Source organism: Pantherophis guttatus, chromosome 3 (genome assembly GCF_059756535.1).
Source record: "Pantherophis guttatus breed Tessera chromosome 3, ASM5975653v1, whole genome shotgun sequence".
In the NCBI taxonomy this organism is placed as follows: domain Eukaryota; kingdom Metazoa; phylum Chordata; class Lepidosauria; order Squamata; family Colubridae; genus Pantherophis; species Pantherophis guttatus.
In genome coordinates, this window is record NC_142065.1 from 208,008,193 (window position 1) to 208,021,726 (window position 13,534).

The 13,534-nt window shown below is 43.5% G+C and overlaps 1 protein-coding gene across 1 annotated transcript in view; it reads right to left on the reverse strand.

Annotated features, from left to right (window-relative positions):
• Positions 1–13,534, reverse strand: part of FAM135B (family with sequence similarity 135 member B) — a 187,680-nt gene that overhangs the window by 132,615 nt on the left and 41,531 nt on the right. The window lies entirely within an intron of this gene.

Consider the following 13,534-nt stretch of genomic DNA (forward strand, 5'->3'; position numbering starts at 1 on the left):
TAATAAGGAAAGCAAGTGTTCATTTGTGGGTTGTATTTCAGAAGCTATGATGAGACTCACTAATGAAATATTCCATTCCGCTTTTGATTTGCAAATGTTCTCCAGGCTATGTAAAATTTAAATGAAGATAAAATCCGTGAACTGTTCACAATACCTATTTAGCACCTTTTTTTTCTGTCAAGATGTACAGCTTGGTCTATATACATCTCCTATTATTTTATCTGGGGCTTTGTTCCATCAAAATTCCACATTTTGATGGGATTTTTTAAGTGTAAAATGTATTTCAATATCCTAGCTTTCCTTAACATGTTCAGTGTGTACCAATCTATCTCCACTGTGCACACCAGGGGTGAAATCCAGCAGGTTCTGAGAGGTTCTGGAGAACCGGTAGCGGAAATTCTGAGCAGTTCGGAGAACCGGTAGCAGAAATTTTGAGTAGTTCTGAGAACCGGCAAATACCACCTCTGGATGGTCGCAGAGTGGGGTGGGAATGGAGATTTTGCAGTATGCTTCCCCCAGGAGTGAGGCGGGAATGGGGATTTTGCTGTATCCTTCCCCTGGAGTGGGGTGGGAATGGAGATTTTGCAGTATCCTTCCCCTGCCATGCCTACCAAGCCACGCCCACCAAGCCATACCATGCCCACCAAGCCACGCCCACAGAACCGGTAGTAAAAAAAAATGGATTTCACCACTGGTGCACACCTGTGTGTGTTTGCATGTAAAATCTCCAAATAATCCCGGTTGCAGTTTAGTTTAGTTTAGTTTAGTTTTATTTGATTTGTATACCGCCCTACTCCCGAAGGACTCAGGGTGGTGAACAGCCACAGGATAAAAAACATAAATACAAAATTTTAAACTGAATAAAATCGAATTAAACAATTTGGCCGAAGACAGATTTAAAACACCCCAATAAATTAAAAATGAATTAACGGTTTTTAACGGTTTTTAAGTGGAATGTTGAGTCGCCCTTTTTGAACCAAGAAAAACCTTCTGCTAGGTAATCTCAGGAGGCGGTAACACCAGCCAACACTGTCTTACCCCAAAAATGGGAGCCAATCCTGGTTAGTACTTAGCCGGGAAACTTCCAGGAAATATCAAGACTATCAGCAAGAAAAAGCAGCTGAACTTATATAACAGAAGAACGGGATGACTACTCACTATTGCTAAGAAAGCCACACACAAATTCCCTCCAAGAGTCTAGCTCCGTGATGGTGAACCTATGACACGTGTGCCAGAGGTGGCATGTAGCACCCTCTCTGGGGCATGTTCAACTCTGCCATGCATGTGTGCGCACCTCCTGCTGGCCAGATGGTCTTTGGGTCTCTGCTGTGCATGTGGGGGGCATGGGGGGACATGTGTGCATGGGGGGGGGAGGGTGCATGCGGAGGGCATGCACATGCACAGGGGGTAGGGCAAATGCGCGGGGGGTGCACATTGCATTTTGGGGTTCGGGTGCCCATTTGTGCATTCACACATGCCCTTTGGGCACTCGGTCCAGAAAAGGTTAGCCAGCACTGGTCTAGCTCGACTTCAGAACTTCACTTATTGCTAGCAACAGCTGGAGGTAAAATAATTGTTCAGTCTCCAAATGGACCTGTTTCAGTAAATCTCACTCATCTCTGGAGTCCTTGGTGTCCTCTGAGGTTGGTTGTTTTCTTGCAGGCAGTTCAGCAAATGTATAGCAAACCCCAATTAAGGAACTCAAGCAGCATTGATGATGTTACCAAGTTGGGTCATGAAACCTCTGCAAGAAAATAACCAAACTCAGAGAGCATTGAGGATTGCACCGTTCAACCTTGAGGTTAACCCCGACTCCATCATCATCATCATCATGGCTGATGTTACCTAGTTGGGTCATGAAACATCTGCAAGAGAGCAACCAAGTTCAGAGAGCACCAAGGACTCCACAGTTCAACCCTGAGCTACAAATATTCTCTTCTCTTAGGTCGAAGGAGAAATTTCTCTAACAGTTAGATCAATTAGTCAGTGGAATAACTTGCCTCCGGAAGTTGTAAATGCTCCAATACTGGAAGTTTCTAAGAAGAGATTGGATAACTATATGTCTGAAGTGGTGTAGGGAATCCTGCCTTAAGCAGGGGGTTGGACTAGAAGACCTCCAAGGTGCCTTCCAATTCTGTTTATTCTATTCTATTTTACTCTACTCTACTCTGCTCTGCTCTGCTCTGCTCTGCTCTATTCTGTATTCTTGTTCTATTCTGCATTCCTGTTCTGTTCTGTTCTACTCTACTCTATACTCCACTCCACTCCACTCCACTCCACTCCACTCCATTCCATTCCATTCCATTCCATTCCATTCCATTCTATTCTATTCTATTCTATTCTATTCTATTCTATTCTATTCTATTCTATTCTATTCTAATGGTATTGGTGTTCTACAGTATTGGTCATCTTAGCAAGAAATCTCTCTTGGATTTTTTTTTTTTTAATTTGATTTATATGCCGCCCTTCTCTGGAGACTCAGGGCAGCTTACAATGCGCTAAGTGATAGCCTTCATTCTTTTGTATATTTATACAAAGTCAGCTTATTGCCCCCACAACTGGGTCCTCAATTTACCTACCTTAGAAAGGATGGAAGGCTGAGTCGACCTTGAGCCTTGGCGAGATTCGAACCTGCAGTAATTGCAGGCAGCTGGTCTTAATAACAGGGTGCTTTAGACCACTGTACTACCAAGGCCCTTTTCCCAAAAGTTCTGTCTTTTTGTTATTTATATCTAACCAACATCCCCAATCTATTAATAGTTCCTATTTTAAGCCATTGTGTCACCTGGATCTACATTTTCCCACCCAGAAACATTTATTTTAGATGGTGGTGAGAAAGACTGATGGAAAGAAAGAAAGAAAAATGGTACATTCTATAGACATTTGACTGCTTGTCGGGCAAAATACCCTTCTACCCTGTTTCCCCCAAAATAAGACATCCCCCGATAATAAGCCCAATCGGGCTTTTGAGCACATGACAATAAGGCCAAGCGCTTATTTCAGGGATCAAAAAAATATAAGACAGGGTCTTATTTTCGGGAAAACACGGTAGTATCTTCTCTAAAATCAAATACGAAGTCAAACCATTCGCTACAGATGGACCTTTCTAATCTTTATCTCTCTTGCTCACTTTCTCTCTTATACGTAGTGACTATTCCTGGTAAATAGGACACTTGGAAGATGTGAGGTTGCAATGGCAAATTGCTGGAATCTTGTTGCTGAGTAACAAAACAGTTTTGACAGCATAGGGTCTGTTTTCAACTCTGACACCAGCTTGGCATGTTTGTATGCAGTTCCTTTCAACACCTCTCAGTGATCAAAATAGGCATATAGAAGGATTTTCATAATCTGGGCATTGCAGAACCAAGCTAAGAGAGACTCCGAGGAATCAAATCTTGGCTGAAATTATCCATGGTGAAGGATGCAGAACTCTTTAAAGAGAGAAGAGAGTGAAACACATCCAAGTTCCTCTGAGCTTGCTACATCTCAGCCTTTTTGGATCTTATTAGGATGCCAAAGGAACGTGTGGGCCAGATTTTCAGAAAGCTTCAAAAGCTGACACTTTCCATCAAACTTCAAGGATCTTTGAAGCTTTTAAAACTTCAGAACTTGATGCCTTAAGTTGTTCATGCTTTCCCTATCCTTCTGTGCTGGGTATTGTTGCAGATAACACAAGAGGAAATGGAGAGATAAAGCCTGCAATTTATTATGCTAAATATGTGTCTGCTTTCATCAGGACCTCGGCTGACCCCGCATTCTATAGTAATTAACTGAATTAATGGCTTAGCTGCATCAAACATTTGAAGCAACAAAGGGTGGGAACGTGGCCCAACAGAAGGCTTTTGCAAAGAAGCTTTGAATCTTCAGGCAGCTCTTCTGCTTTGATGTCCATGTGATGGAAATGGTGGATTATTTCCATTCTGCTAAAGCAAAGTTTGAGTCTTAGTGGACAACCAATTAAATATGAGACAACAGTGTGCAGCAGCAGCCAAAAAAAAGCCAATGCAATCTGTTAGGATATGGTTTGAGCCTAACAAGTTGTCCAGACAATGTATGTGTACTGTAACTTTAATGTGAATATGTATTATGTGACTTTAAAGTTTTACTGCTGATTCATTGTAATGCTGAGTCATGCTGTAATTAGATAATCACTGGTTGTAAATGTATTTAAGAAAGGTACTGTAAAGTATTCAGTTGATGATAAGCTACCATAATGTGTGGAGTTGTAATCATTGTGCTATCATCGTTGGATGGATCTGCTACCATCATGGTTTGTGAACCAGAGTGAGTTTGTTATTCTAACCAACTACTGTTTGTGTGGTAAGAAGAGTTTTTGTATCACTGGACTGATTTAACTGGCAAAGACTTGGATTGATTTAAAGACTATGAGATTGTTTTTTCACTGTAAAGTAAACTTTTAATAAACCAGTTTGCACATCTCTTATTCATTGCTCTCTGTGCTCTACACTCTGCTGGTTGGTAACACAACAACAATATCCTTAACACAATCCTAAATTGCATTAAAGAGGGATACAATCAAGAACAAGGGAGGTACTAATACCACTCTGTAAAGCCTTAGTAAGACCACACCTAGAGTACTGCATCCAGTTTTGGCCACCGCATTATAAAAAAGATGTTGAGACTCTAGAAAGAGTACAGAGAAGAACAACCAGGATGATTAGGGGACTGGAGATTAAAACATACGATGAACAGTTGCAGGTACTGGGCATTTCTAGTGTAGTTCTAGTATTTGAAGGGCTGCCACAGAGAGGAGGGGGGTCAAGATATTTCCCAAAGAACCTGAAAGCCAGACAAGGAATAATGGATGGAAACCGAACAAGGAGAGATTCAATGTGGAAATAAGGAAATTTTTTCTGACAGTGAGAACAATCAACCCATGGAACAGAAGTTGCCTCCAGAAGTTGTGGGAGCTTCATCATTGGAAGCTGTCAAGAAGAGACTGGACTGCCATCTGTCAAAAATGGTGTAGGGTCTGCTTGGGCGGGTGATTGGACTAGATCAGGGGTGAAATGCTAACGGTTCGCACCGGTTCAGGCAAACCAGTAGCGGCGGCAGCAGGTGGTTCAGAGAACTGGTAGCGGCGGCAGTGGCGTGAGGCTCCACCCACCTGCCCAGATGTTGTTAAACAGGTTACAGGAAGTAATCTGTTTTTTTACCTTCTGTGCATGCGCAGAGGGTCCAAGCATGGACGTGCACTTCCAAACCGATAGGGAAGGTAAGTAAATTTCACCCCCGGACTAGATGACCTATAACCGTGATGGCGAACCTATGGCACACGCGCCACTGGTGGCATGCGGAGCCATATCGTTGGGCACACGTACATTGCCCTAGCTCAACTCTGATGTGTGCATCTGATTTTTGGGCCTTCCGGGCCCACTGGAAGTCAGCAAATGGGCCATTTTTGGCCTCAGGAGGGGGGGAAGGCCCGTTTTTGCCCTCCTCCAGCTCCTAGAAAGCCTCTGGAGCCCAGGGAGGGCAAGAAACGGGACTTCCAGTCCCACCGGAAGTCAGCAAATGGGCTGTTTCCAGCCTCCGGAGGGCCTCCGGAGGGGATGGGGAAGGCTGTTTTTGCCCTCCCCAGGCTCCAGAGGCTTTCTTGGAGCCTTAGGAGGGCAAAAATGGGTCTACTGGGCTCACCATGCCATCACATGCCAAAAGTGGGGGGAGCGTGGGGGGGCACTTTGAATTATGGGTATGGGTACACTCACACATGACCCACCTGCATCCCCTCCGCTTTTGGCACACGATGGCAAAAAGGTTAGCCATCACTGACCTATAAGGTCCGTTCCAGCTTGGTTAATCTGTATACTCTATATAGTCTGTAAAGTGTTAACTGAGCCTTAGAAGGCAGAATGCAAAATGAACTTGAAGGCAGAGAAAGGGGGGGGAGGCAGAACAACAAATTCAGAATATATAAAAATAAGGAAAGAGAGACAGGTGATGCTGTTGGCAACTATTATGAAAATCAGAAAATAGTATCTCTTGGGTCCATAGGCATCGATAGAGGGATTCAGTGGGCAATTTATGACTCATCTCTTATGGTATATTCATGCCAATGGCATATCTTATATTTGGTCAGATGTTATGATGTAAGCCTAGAATTGCCTTCATGTTGACATCAAGGAGCCTTGGTGGCGCAGCGGACTAAACTGCTGTTAAAGTAGCACTTAGCTGCCAGCTGCCTGCAATTACTGCGAGTTCAATTCTCACCAGGTGAAAGGTTGACTCAGCCTTCCATCCTTCCGAGGTAGGTAAAATGAGGACCTGGTTTGTGGGGGCAATAAGGTGACTTTGTATAAAATAGAACACCGCTTGGGGGAAGGGGCGGCAAAAAAAGCCCTACTAAGCAGGTATATACAAAAGTATGAAGGCTATTGCTTAATGCATTGTAAGCCACCCTGAGTCTCCGGAGAAGGGCGGCATATAAATCGAACTAATAAATAAATAAAATAAATTGTGACTTCCAACAGATACCTCTATTTGTCAAGGTTCCAAGTAACACCCCCAACGAAAGAAGACTCCAAGGCTAGAAATTCCTCAAAGTTCCATTTTATTACAGATGTCATATTGACACATCTGGGGAAAACCCGAATCTGAAAGCTTCCAGTTTTTCCCCATCTATAGAAAAGTCCAAGTCCCTGCCCAGCACCCACTTGTCCATCACATGGGCCAATCAATGCACCGTCCCAACTGGAGATGCGTCTCGGTCACACCACTCCAGGTGCAGGGCAAGATGTCCTTGACTCTCAGAGAATGGAATGTTATTATGAATATATATCTCCCCTACTCCATACAATCCCCCCTCCCAGTTTCCCACAGCACTAAATGTGGCAGGCCTGAAGATCCAATGCAAAAGATGGCTTCCAGACCTGACATTATTCTTGCCTAAAATATAATAATTTGAGGAATTAAACCAATAATGCAGGGTGCAACCTTGATATAAGAACTCCATAAAGTACTGCCGATAACTCATCTGCCCCATATCTTCTCCCAGGATCATGTGGTTGATTCCAGCAGCTGCTGCATGATCCTATAAAATGATAGGGTGCTCAACAGGTACTTTATTTATTTATTTATTTTATTTATTAGTTCGATTTATATGCCGCCCTTCTCTGGAGACTCAGGGCGGCTTACAATGCGTTAAGCAATAGCCTTCATACTTTTGTATATTTTATACAAAGTCAGCTTATTGCCCCCACAAACCGGGTCCTCATTTTACCCACCTTAGAAAGGATGGAAGGCTGAGTTGACCCTCTAAAGGTAAAGGTAAAGGTTTTCCTGCACATGCGTGCTAGTCGTTTCCAACTCTAGGGGGCGGTGCTCATCTCCGTTTCAAAGCCGAAGAGCCAGCGCTGTCCGAAGATGTCTCTGTGGTTATGTGGCCGGCATGACTCAACGCCAAAGGCGCATGGAACGCTGTTGCCTTCCCACCAAAGGTGGTCCCTATTTTTCTACTTGCATTTTTTATGTGCTTTCGAACTGCTAGGTTGGCAGAAGCTGGGACAAGTAACGGGAGCTCACCCCATTACACAGCACACTAGGGATTCGAACCGCTGAACTGCCGACTTTTCGATCGACAAGCTCAGTGTCTTAGTCACTGAGCCACCACGTCCACTTTAACCCACTCAGAACCATTCTAGATTTCTGTTAATCCCTTTATTTTAAATAACGGGTGGATTCATAAAAAGTTCTTATCTGGTTGCTAAATAAACCAATGCTGGCAGTTTAAACATATGGATGCTAGTAGACTTTCTAATCCCAGACAGTTTTTTGTTACGCGATTCTTCTTGGTTCACATGAATGGTTCAAAGATTTTGGTCAGCAGGGCAAAACAGGGCTAAAAATAGAACCAAGGTTCTTTCAGCTGTAGACAGAATCGAGACAGTGTGAATGATGAATCAGTGGAATGACTTGCCTCTTACACGAATGGATGTTCCATTGCTGGAAATTTTCAAGAAAAGATTAGACAATCATTTGTCCTGGATGGTATAAGGTCTCCTGCCTTGGACTTGGGCTTCGAATAGAAGACCTGCAAGATCCCGGTCATGCTCCCTGCCGGAGTCTGAATCTGAGATGGAAGATGAGCTGGAACAAGAACTGACAGTGAGTGAGAGGGCAGCTCCGTTGGCCTTGGAGAAAACTGGGGAAGGGCTGAGTCAGTCCAGGCAAGGCTGTTCGGAATTAGCAAAGCCTGCAGTCAGGGAGGAGAGACAGAGCTCAGACGAGGTGCAAGAACCACCCCCTCCTGATGCAAGGGCTAGGAAAGTGCAGAGAAGGCGGGATCAGTCCAGGCAGATAAGGCCACGTGCGAGGAGAGTGCCCCGCCCAGCTTCACCAGGAACACTTGGGGAATGAGACTTAAGGAGACACCGTGGGGAGGGGCATTTGTCGGGAACAAACCAGGGGTGAAATGCTCCCGGTTCGGACCAGATCGGACAATGCGGTAGCAATCGTGGCAGGTGATTCGGCGACCCGGTAGTGATGGCGGAGTGAAGCTCCGCCCACCTGCCTGGGTGTCATTACTTCCTGGTTTTAACCAGGAAGTAATGTGTTCTTTACCTTCTGTGCATGCGCAGGTTTTACACATGCGCAGAAGGTCTGCGTGCACATGTGACACATGCACATACTTCTGAACTGGTAAGGAAGGTAAGTAGATTTCACCCCTGGAACAAACGCTGAGTTCCTGAAGTGTTGTGTGGTGACATTTGAACTTGCCAAGAGTCCTTGCCTTCCTTGTTGGCGTTCTGGACTAATTATCTGGATCTTCTGCTCCCTGAACTCCTTGCTTGGCTCTTGTTTGGCCAAATACATTTGGGATTTATTGCCGTGCAGACAGAGCTGGGCTGGACTAATTGCAGCCAGAGGCTGTTTGAGGTTTGTGTAAGGGTTTGTTCTCACTCTGGGTTAGGACCGGCCAGTAACGTGGGAGCGTTTGGGGAGATTTGGAGCAATAAAGGGGCTCTTTGAACTACCAGCTGTTTGTGTTCTTTCTGTGCCATGCCCTGGGTCATCACAATCCCTTCCGGCCCAGTGATCCTAAAATTGTATGAGTGTGGATGTAAAGAATGGTTGAGGCAACAGAACTGCTCATAAACCCATAGCTCAAGGGGTCAACCACAAAAGGATAGGAGGGAAGTTCTGGGATCATTTGAGTGGATTTTCTTTTACAGTGCATCATTTTGGGATTTTTTTTAAATCAAGAGAGGTCTGTTGCAGCTAACAGAAACCAGGTAACACTGATTAAAACAACATTGGCACATAATTTTGAGCCTACAATGTTCTAGCATGATTCACTTCCTCAACTAGAAAAGGAAATGAAACCTGCACCAAATATACACGTTTTCAGAGATGTTGTATTTCCTTCGTCATTTAATAATGACATGCAAACATCTACATGCACAATTAGTTTCGACACGATGTTTCCTATTATTCTGAAGGTTTGTTATTATTTTTTTAAAGGAAAGGAACATAAATTATATTCTGTTACGCAAACTGTTACTTGAACAGAACAAGATTTCCAATTAATCAGGTGATATCGCACATAGAAAACATCTAATTATAGTTTCCACATATGCACCAGTACAATCTGGCGTTGAACATTTGATGCATCCTAGGATCAACAAGGCATTAAATACGGCACTATCCGTAAATCAGAAATTTCAATATTCTCACCCAAGAGTCCAAGCAGAGAGCATGCATGTTGCATGTGTTGGCATCTCCTTAAATCAATTTTATCTTTTCCAGGAATTGCACCCAGGAAAAGAAGTAGCTTCTTTAAGGAGTTGCTGATAATTCCAGCATACAGGCCCATGTTTACTCAAAATCATCTTTTCGCCCTTGAATCTGGTACAAACAAGAAGCACAAATTCAGGCAAAATCTGACCCCTATCCTGATTTCATCTAGGTGTACAGACTACAGGTAGATCTCAATATACAACCACAATTAAGCCCAAAATATCCATTGCTAAGCGAGACAGTTGTTAAATGAATCGCTGTAGTTGTTCGGTTAGTACAGGGGTCGGCAACCTTAAACACTCAAAGAGCCAGGAAGGTCCTAACCGGAAGCCCCCCGTTCAATTCTGGAGCTGACCGGAAGTCCGGTTCCCCCACCATAGAGTCTGATCCTAGCACGTCATCCTTTTTCCTCTACCTGTCCTAACCGAAAGTCCTATCAATTGTGGAGCCGACCAGTGACAAGGAGCCACAGCAGAGGGATGAACGAGCCACATGCGGCTCCAGAGCCGCAGGTTGCCGACCCTTGGGTTAGTAACACGATTGTAAAATGAATCTGGCTTCCCAGATGCTTATCAGAAGGTCACAAAAGGTGACCCCCCAGGACACTGCAACTATCACAAATATGAACCAGTTGCCAGGGGTTCGAATTTTGATGAAATGATCCTGGGGATGCTGCAACGACACCTATTACTGTTAGTATACTCTTTGCTTTCTTTTAAAGCAGTTATTCTACTTCTAGTTGCAGGTCTTTTCTTACAAGTTTAGAAGAGTTTGTGGGAACCCTAGGGCCATAGGAGCCAGAATTTTACTTTACAGCATATTAGCTCTGTAGATGTATTTTAATAAATGAAAATAGCAGGGAGGGCATGGATATATTAATAGAAGAGTCAATGGGTAAATGAATCATTCTAAAAGCTATGTTGGAGACCCAGGTCACAGTTAATTAGTTAATTAGCCTAAGAGTGCCTTCATGAGTTTCCTAGTGTTTGCAAATAATTTAACCCTGTACCTACTTAAGTGTAGAACTGGTCAGTGCCATCATTGATGTTTTGATTATTCTTTCATAAAAGTAAGGTTCCCCTCGCACATATGTGCTAGTCGTTCCCAACTCTAGGGGGCGGTGCTCATCTCCGTTTCAAAGCCGAAGAGCCAGCGCTGTCCGAAGACGTCTCCGTGGTCATGTGGCCAGCATGACTAAACACGAAAGGCGCACGGAATGCTGTTACCCTCCCACCAAAGGTGGTCCCTATTTTTCTACTTGCATTTTTTACATGCTTTCGAACTGTTAGGTTGGCAGAAGCTGAGACAAGTAATGGGAGCTCACCCCATTACACAACACACTAGGGATTCGAACCGCTGAACTGCCAACCTTTCGATTGACAAGCTCAGCCACTGAGCCACTGCCTCTCTTTCATTTCTCTTTCATACCAAGGGAATAGTTTTTTTAAAAAATAAAAAGAATACAAAACCAAGGAAGTAATAAGCAGAAGAAAACCTGATCTCATGTTTTAGATGATTCCAAGCTCGTTGCCTTTCATTGCTGGTCCTTAAACATTAGTGGTCCTCTTTGGTTGCTTTGCTATTTTTTAATGGATAGACCAGAATGCCCCCCCAAAATAAATAAATGCAGATTACCATAGGTCATGCAGCACTAAGGGCTGCCCCCAGGGTTGGTATTCACATTTATTATTATTATTATTATTATTATTATTATTATTATTATTATTATTATTATTATTATTATTATTATTATTATTATTATTTATTGAATTTGTATACCGCCCTACTCCAAAGGACTCAGGGTGGTGAACAGCCAAATAAAATACATATAATACAAATGTTAAAAAACCATTAAAATACAATTAAATAATTGGCCTGAAAAACAAAATTTAAAACACCCCAATTCATAAAATAAATTTAAAATTTAAGAATTTTAATAAGTTTAAAAAGTTTAAAAGAGAGGTTAGGCCAAGCCGGCCTGCTGGAAAAGAAATGTTTTGATGGCATGGCGGAAAGCGCACAGGTCTGAGATCCTCTGTATCTCTGGGGGGAACTCGTTCCAGAGAGCGGGTGCCCCCACAGAGAAGGCTCTCCCCCTGGGGGCCGCCAGTCGACATTGTTTGGCCGACGGCACCCTGAGGAGCCCCTCTCTATGGGAGCGTACTGGTCGATGAGAGGCTACTGGTGGCAGAAGGCGGTCTCGTAGATACCCCGGTCCTAAGCCATACTTTCCTTATAGTTCGCAAATGTGTGCATGTCCACGCATGCGCCCAGCCTTCCAGGCATTTACTTTTCTGGCACGTGCGCCTTCCATGCATGCGCCCAGACTCAAAAACGTGCCTAAATAGGATGGCATAGAGTCAGAATGGGTGGGCAGGCCCACCAGTGATTTCCGCTACCGGTTCGGGCGAACCAGTCTGAACCAGCTGAATACCACCTCTGGCTGTGCCATAGCTGTTTGTTTTCACGAGGTTCTGTCTTTGTCAGATAATAACAGCAAGAAGTAGTAAAGGAGTTGTGGACCTATGGTGGTGGTATCATTTGATCCCTACCAAGATTAACAGGATAAAAGATGTAGCTGTGGAGCATAGTTGTGGGGGAATGTAGAGAAAAGTAGATCTACAGAATTATAGAAATGCTTCACTTTAGTACACTTTTTACTGGCTTATTCGATGAGGAAATAGGCAAGGTTTCTTGTTCAGCTTTTGTTCATATTCTTCAAATTTGTATCCCTTTTGGAAGGACAATTTTGACTGGGAAATATTGACTACAAAGTAAAACTAGACACACACTTGTGGGTCATCCCAACTGGACAGCTTTATCACACTTGGGTCTTTCAGAATAGAATAGAATAGAATAGAATAGAATAGAATAGAATAGAATAGAATAGAATAGAATAGAATAGAATAGAATAGAATAGAATAGAATAACAGAGTTGGAAGGGACCTTGGAGGTCTTCTAGTCCAACCCCCTGCCCAGGCAGGAAACCCTACACCACTTCAGACAAATGGTTATCCAACATCTTCTTAAAAATTTCCAGTGTTGGGGCATTCACAACTTCTGCAGGCAAGTTGTTCCACTTATTAATTGTTCTAACTGTCAGGAAATTTCTCCTTAGTTCTAAATTGCTTCTCTCCTTGATTAGTTTCTACCCATTGCTTCTTCTTCTACCCTCAGGTGTTTTGAAGAATAGCTTGACTCCCTCTTCTTTGTGGTAGCCCCAAGATACTGGAACACTGCTAGTATGTCTTCCCTAGTCCTTCTTTTCATTAAACTAGACATACCCAGTTCCTGCAACCGTTCTTCATATGTTTTAGCCTCCAGTCCCCTCATCATCTTTGTTGCTCTTCTCTGCCCTCTTTCTAGAGTCTCCACATCTTTTTTACATCATGGCGACCAAAACTGGATGCAATATTCCAAGTGTGGCCTTACCAAGGCATTATAAAGTGGTATTAACTTTATAATGTTTTAACAACAGAGCTTGTTGAAGATGGAGTTCTCATTGAGCAACTATTGTTTGACATTTTGGTCACCCCAAACACAAAACAGATGTTGAAACTCTAGAAAGAGTGCAGAGAAGAACAACAAAGATGATTAGGGGGCTGGAGGCTAAAACATATGAAGAATAGTTGCAAGAACCGGGTATGTCTACTCTAACAAAGAGAAGCACCTGAGATGGGGTGAAATCTACTTACCTTCACAACCGGTTCAGAAGTGCACACGCTGAGCTTGGACCCTCTGTATCACGTGCACATTTAGACCCTCTGCACATGTGCAA